Source organism: Schistocerca gregaria, chromosome 8 (assembly GCF_023897955.1).
Source record: "Schistocerca gregaria isolate iqSchGreg1 chromosome 8, iqSchGreg1.2, whole genome shotgun sequence".
Classification (NCBI taxonomy): domain Eukaryota; kingdom Metazoa; phylum Arthropoda; class Insecta; order Orthoptera; family Acrididae; genus Schistocerca; species Schistocerca gregaria.
The window spans coordinates 195,085,133-195,092,229 of NC_064927.1; the positions used below are offsets into that span (position 1 = coordinate 195,085,133).

General features: G+C 38.7%; 1 long non-coding RNA gene across 1 annotated transcript in view; it reads right to left on the reverse strand.

Annotated features, from left to right (window-relative positions):
• Positions 1–6,508, reverse strand: part of LOC126284534 (uncharacterized) — a 57,353-nt gene extending 50,845 nt beyond the window's left edge. Inside the window, exons 1-2 of the long non-coding RNA XR_007551492.1 lie at positions 6,420–6,508; positions 245–416 (exon numbers count right to left, since the gene is read on the reverse strand). This is a non-coding gene — a long non-coding RNA (uncharacterized LOC126284534). The remainder of the gene's footprint in view (positions 1–244; positions 417–6,419) is intronic.
• Positions 6,509–7,097: the final 589 nt, after the last annotated feature.

Sequence of the window (7,097 nt, forward strand, 5' to 3'; positions counted from 1 at the left end):
GACCATCGCATAGGAAGTGCCTTCCAAACCGTTGGGTGAGCAACCTGCCTGCCACACTACTGTACCCGGGGCTGATGCAGCGATCTTTGGCAGCCCTTACTCTGACTCTGGATTTAGCAGATTCCAGACAGGCTTACAGCTCCTCATAGCTGGTTAGTTCTTGTCTCGTCGTAGGGAATGGCGGACAGTACCTTAAAGTTAGTAAGCAGCCAAGTGTGCTTCAAACTGTGGCAAATGTTCTGACCTGTCTTCCTTTTCTTCTTAAAATTGTCAAAATGGAGGCAGCAGCAAAGAATGTGATGCTGTGACAGTGCTGTGGGTGATGAAAGCTGATTCCATATCTTAGTTGTTACCATCTGCATTTGGATGAGCCCGTTCAGCAGTTCTGTAAGCTGGTTCATTGATTGTACCTGTAACTGAAGAAACTGATTTAGATCCAGTGGTGGTGCCACAGGCATTTGCATTTGTGGCACAGTGGTGTTGCTGTAGTAATTTGCATTGGGGCGTTGCTAATTGTGAGGAAGGCAAGTGAGCGATGTGGAATGATGGGTTTGACATGGTATATAAACACAAAAGAAATCCTAAAACTAATTTATGAACTGCAGCAGCACAGGAAATAAATAGAAAAAGCAAAGAGCACCAATCTATAACAGAATAGTTCCACAAGCATGAAAAGTTAAGAAACCAGAAAGCAACGAATAGCAAAGTGACATAGGAAATGATGCAGCACAGTGAGTTTGGGATCCTTGTCACCAGATGTGTGTGGGTCATTTGGAGAAAACAGCTCACACATCATATTAGGTTTAGGTGCTCCGAGTGGGCGAGAGGAGCTGTGAGAGAGCAAACAAATTAGTGACACACAAATATATACTTTATTGTGCTGTGATACTTAAATAAAGTTGTACAGAAACTAGTTGGATACACTGGCTGATGGATACAACTAAGCAGTGGTCTGTCAACGCATGCGTTACTGAATGCAACGTCTACAAGACTATGTCTGTCCTATGTGCCACACTGGCAAAGTATGTGTTACTGAGTCAACATGTCAACAAGACTATATCAATCCTGGACACTACACTCTAAATCAATGTAGTAAACACTTGTCCCCTTGTAGGCTGGCTTTGTCTTGCATGCAGATCTCCACTATAAATGGCAGCTATGAACTGCAACCTTGAAACTACGTACTAGAACTGTTGTATGCCAAAGTCAAACATGAACTGTCTGTTGGTTCCTGTGGCTGATACTTATCACAATGCAGAAGCTCATCTCACTGACAGTGGTGTGGAGATTGCTGACTAGGCCAAGCTTGTGGTTGGCAGCAAACTTCAAAGTGTTGCTTGTGGTATCAGTCAGAAATTGTCTCAGAATGACAGCTGTGGTTGCATAACACATGCAACTCATCCTAGAGAAAGGTAGTGTGAATCATCTCAGGTTTGTTTGGTCCATGGGAGAGTGTCAAGGCAATGCTGAAGAAACTAAACTGGCAGATACTTGAAGATATTCACAAAATACCCTGGGTAAACCTACTTACAAATTTTGAAGTACCATTTTTAATTGATGGATCTAGGACTGTACTACAATTCCCTACAACTGCTCTCTTAGTGATCACGAGATTCTATTAATTATAGTGTGCTTCAGTCATACCTCTATCAGCTGTGCTGTAGATATATGTAAAATCAGTCATTTCTGTATTCTTTGAGGTTATGTAAATGATCAACACATTTTTTCAGTTAATCACCACGATTCAATAAATTTATAATCCTTTTTTATAAAAAAAATCATCACAATAATTGATATCGAGTTCAGTTCTTAACATGACCATAAGTACACACACTCAAGGCTGACACAACCACACAGTATTCAGTATCAGATTTTTACAGTGCAAATGTTACAAGGTGTTCCTACAATGGTCAGTTAATTAGTCTTATAATTAAAAGTTATAGCTTTTACAATAACTTAACGACATCAGTGCAGTTTACCGATTGCCTGGAAATGTACATCACAGATACAATATTCAAAGAAGTTTCTTTGTCATTAATTTCTTTTAAATCAGTACAGTTAACAACTATTTTTAGCTAAACTATATAATAAATACATCAAGCTGAAATGTGCTAAATGTTAACAAAATCATTTATGAAAGTACTATGTTTTACATCACTTGTTTTGATAATGTATAGATGAACATTATTTTAATAGAAACATTTTTATGTTGATTTTACGCAATTATAGCACAAAAAATATGTTTTTGCGAGTTTCATAAGATTTTATACTTCTTTACAAAACTGGATAATGAACAACAAAGTATTGACAGTAGCTATACAAAATTACACTGTTCGTGTTCTTGGATCAGCTACTACATTAACAATATATATCAAATAGTAAACAAAAAATGTCTTTGTCCATTACACTACATGCCCCATCCCAGTATCTTAGTATAAACCCTGTCTCACATGGCGTGTGATCAAGGACACAGACTTCTCAAAATTTCTGTGTGTGCATATCAGTGGCGGAATGTAATAAATGTTTTCTGGAGAGTCTCAATACTTTTTGAAATTATTACCATTCATTTGTCATCTATTATGAAAGATGTCTGTGTTATAAAGATCTGTGCTGTGATGAAGTAAAATATACCAGTTCTATAAGCATACATTGAGACTGCCCCTCAGTCAGTAACACAGCTAACTTACAAGCAACAGAAACGAGCTCACATGAGTGATATGGACCCATCTACAAAAATAAAAATCCTCACCTGCATAACATAAAATGTATGCCCTATCATTAACTTCTCCCATAAACCATGGACCTTGCAGCTGGTGGGGAGGCTTGCGTGCCTCAGCGATACAGATAGCCGTACCGTAGGTGCAACCACAACAGAGGGGTATCTGTTGAGAGGCCAGACAAACGTGTGGTTCCTGAACAGGGGCAGCAGCCTTTTCAGTAGTTACAGGGGCAACAGTCTGGATGATTGACTGATCTGGCCTTGTAACAACAGCCAAAATGGCCTTGCTGTGCTGGTATTGCCAACTGCTGAAAGCAAGGGGAAACTACGGCCGTAATTTTTCCCGAGGGCATGCAGCTTTACTGTATGATTAAATGATGATGGCGTCCTCTTGGGTAAAATATTCCGGAGGTAAAATAGTCCCCCATTCAGATCTCTGGGCGGGGACTACTCAAGAGGATGTCGTTATCAGGAGAAAGAAAACTGGCGTTCTACGAATCGGAGCGTGGAATGTCAGATCCCTTAATCGGGCAGGTAGGTTAGAAAATTTAAAAAGGGAAATGGTAGGTTAAAGTTAGATATAGTGGGAATTAGTGAAGTTCGGTGGCAAGAGGAACAAGACTTCTGGTCAGGTGACTACAGGGTTATAAACACAAAATCACATAGGGGTAATACAGGAGTAGGTTTAATAATGAATAGGAAAATAGGATTGTTGGTAAGCTACTACAAACAGCACAGTGAACGCATTACTGTTGCCAGATACGAAGCCCACACCTACTATAGTAGTACAAGTTTATATGCCAACTAGCTCTGCAGATGACGAAGAAATTGAAGAAATGTATGATCAAATAAAAAAAATTATTCAGATAGTGAAGGGAGATGAAAATTTAATAGTCATGGGTGACTGTAATTCGGTAGTAGGAAAAGGGAGAGAAGGAAACGTAGTAGGTGAATATGGACTGGGGCAAAGAAATGAAAGAGGGAGCCGCCTGGTAGAATTTTGCACAGAGCACAACTTAATCATAGGTAATACTTGGTTCAAGAATCATAAAAGAAGGCTGTATACATGGAAGAAGCCTGGAGATACTAAAAGGTATCAGATAGATTATATAATGGTAAGACAGAGATTTAGGAACCAGGTTTTAAATTCTAAGACATTTCCAGGGGCAGATGTTGACTCTGACCACAATCTATTGGTTATGACCTGTAGATTAAAACTGAAGAAACTGCAAAAAGGTGGAAATTTAAGGAGATGGGACATGGATAAACTAAAAGAACTACAGATTGGACAGAGTTTCAGGGAGAGCATAAGGGAGCAATTGGCAGGAATAAGGGAAAGAAATACAGTAGAAGAAGAATGGGTAGCTTTGAGGGATGAAGTAGTGAAGGCAGCAGAGGATCAAGTAGGTAAAAAGACAAGGGCTAGTAGAAATCCTTGGGTAACAGAAGAAATATTGAATTTAATTGATGAAAGGAGAAAATATAAAAATGCAGTAAATGAAGCAGGCAAAAAGAAATACACACGTCTCAAAAATGAGATCGACAGGAAGTGCAAAATGGCTAAGCAGGGATGGCTAGAGGACAAATGTAAGGATGTAGAGGCTTATCTCACTAGGGGTAAGACAGATACTGCCTACAGGAAAATTAAAGAGACCTTTGGAGATAAGAGAACCACTTGTATGAACATCAAGAGCTCAGATGGAAACCCAGTTCTAAGCAAAGAAGAGATCGTAGAAAGATGGAAGGAGTATATAGAGGGTCTATACAAGGGCGATGTACTTGAGACAATATTATGGAATTGGAAGAGGATGTAGATGAAGATGAAATGAGAGATACGATACTGCATGTAGAGTTTGACAGAGCACTGAAAGACCTGAGTTGAAACAAGGCCCCCGGCGTATACAACATTCCATTGGATCTACTGACGGCCTCGGGAGAGCCAGTCCTGACAAAAGATGTATGAGACAGGCAAAATACACTCAGACTTCAAGAAGAATATAATTCCAATCCCAAAGAAAGCAGGTGTTGACAGATGTGAAAATTACCGAGCTATCAGTTTAATAAGCCACAGCCGCAAAATACTAACACGAATTCTTTACAGACGAATGGAAAAATTAGTAGAAGCCGACCTTGGGGAAGATCAGTTTGGCTTCCATAGTAATGTTGGAACACGTGAGGCAATACTGACCCTACGACTTATATTAGAAAACAGATTAAGGAAATGCAAATCTACATTTCTAGCATTTGTAGACTTAGAGAAAGCTTCTGACAATGTTGACTGGAATACTCTCTTTCAAATTCTAAAGGTGGCCAGGGTAAAATACAGGGAGCGAAAGGCTATTTACAATTTGTACAGAAACCAGATGGCAGTTATAAGAGTCGAGGGGCATGAAAGGGAAGCAGTGGTTGGGAAGGGAGTGAGACAAGGTTGTAGCCTCTCCCCGATGTTATCCAATCTGTATATTGAGCAAGCAGTAAAGGAAACAAAAGAAACATTCGGAGTAGGTATTAAAGTCCATGGAGAAGAAATAAAAACTTTGAGGTTCGCAGATGACATTGTCGGGTGATGCTGAGGGAATTAGATTAGGAAATGAGACACTTAAAGTAGTAAAGGAGTTTTGCTATTTGGGGAGCAAAATAACTGATGATGGTCGAAGTAGAGAGGATATAAAATGTAGACTGGCAAGGGCAAGGAAAACGTTTCTGAAGAAGAGAAATTTGTTAACATTGAGTATAGATTTAAGTGTCAGGAAGTTGTTTCTGAAAGTATTTGTATGGAGTGTAGCCATGTATGGAAGTGAAACATGGACAATAAATAGTTTGGACAAGGAGAGAATAGAAGCTTTCGAAATGTGGTGCTATAGAAGAATGCTGAATATTAGATGGGTAGATCGCATAACTAATGAGGAGGTACCGAGTAGAATTGGGGAGGAGTTTAAGGCACAACTTGACAAGATGAAGGGACCGGTTGGTAGGACATGTTCTGAGGCATCAAGGGATCACAAATTTAGGATTGGAGGGCAGTGTGGAGGGTAAAAATCGTAGAGGGAGACCAAGAGATGAATACACTAAGCAGATTCAGAAGGATGTAGGTTGCAGTAAGTACTGGGAAATGAAGAGGTTTGCACAGGATAGAGTAGCATGGACGGCTGCATCAAACCAGTCTCAGGACTAAAGGCAACAACAACAACAGCTACAGTTGAATTCTCCGTTATTATTAGTTTTGTTAATCAACTACTGAGGTTAATGGGCTGTTTCTTTTTTCAGTGCATTTTTGGTCTAGGAATTTACTGGATAAATCCTCCTCGTATTCATTTTGAAGAATAATTAGTGCATTGTGAATCTCTTCGTCGGAGGCAGAATTTATAAATTTTGGGAAAAAATTTTGAAAGAATGGTTAACATTACGCGTGTACCCTCAAATTTAGCGATGTACTTGGTTACAATGGTGTCCAGCCAGCCATTGAGATGTCCCATTTCTTTGCCATAGATGCAGCCGATGACATTGCTTCTTAAAAAGCGATAGCGAGATAAATTATCAGCTGCATCTGAACAAGAGAACGCGCTTCATCAAACTCTACTTGTTCCGATTGCATAATCTGAGACTAAATTGCAAAGGTTCAATTGCAGCACTATGTGAAAAATGAATTCACTTTTCTTCAATTGGTTTTTCAAAATAACAGCTTGTTCTCTTTACTTACCGGTAGTGATCAATATTGATTTTTATGAAACCTTAAAGTAGCCTAGCAAACATAAACATAACGAACGGCTTTTACAGACTGGTATCTCAAAGATGAATGTGTTGGGCCATACTTTTTTAAGATACCGTAAAATGAGGTGAAACGATCAAAAACGGCATTTAAAAAAAAAAAAAATTCGTCCATTTACTGTAGTGATATCGGAATAAAAATCCAATATGTTAATTTCACAACTTTAATAATGTTATATTAAAGTATTGCCTTATTTTTAGTTTGTACCTGCAGTTATTATTGTAAGTTAATTGTTGATCGGTTTCACCTCCTCAGTTGGGCGACTCCGATCAGCATTGTATTTCGTAGGCAGGAACGGAATCAGACTTCCAGTGGAGTGAATCCGACCACAATTTTAAAATTTCTTGGCTAAACAAAGTTTTACAAGCACATTTAACTTGAGACTTTTGCTATAAAAACACTTGCATTCACGAAATTTGACAAACAAATATTAATTTTTATTTATTGTATGTCAATATCAATGTGAAAAGTATTTACTCTTATATCATAATCGTCTGTCCCTTCAAAAATAAATTTACCTCGCCTTCTATGTCCAGGAACAAATTTTTTAATAATTTGGGCTCTTTGTACCTCAGTTGCATCGTCAATATCTGGAAAGACAAAATAAAC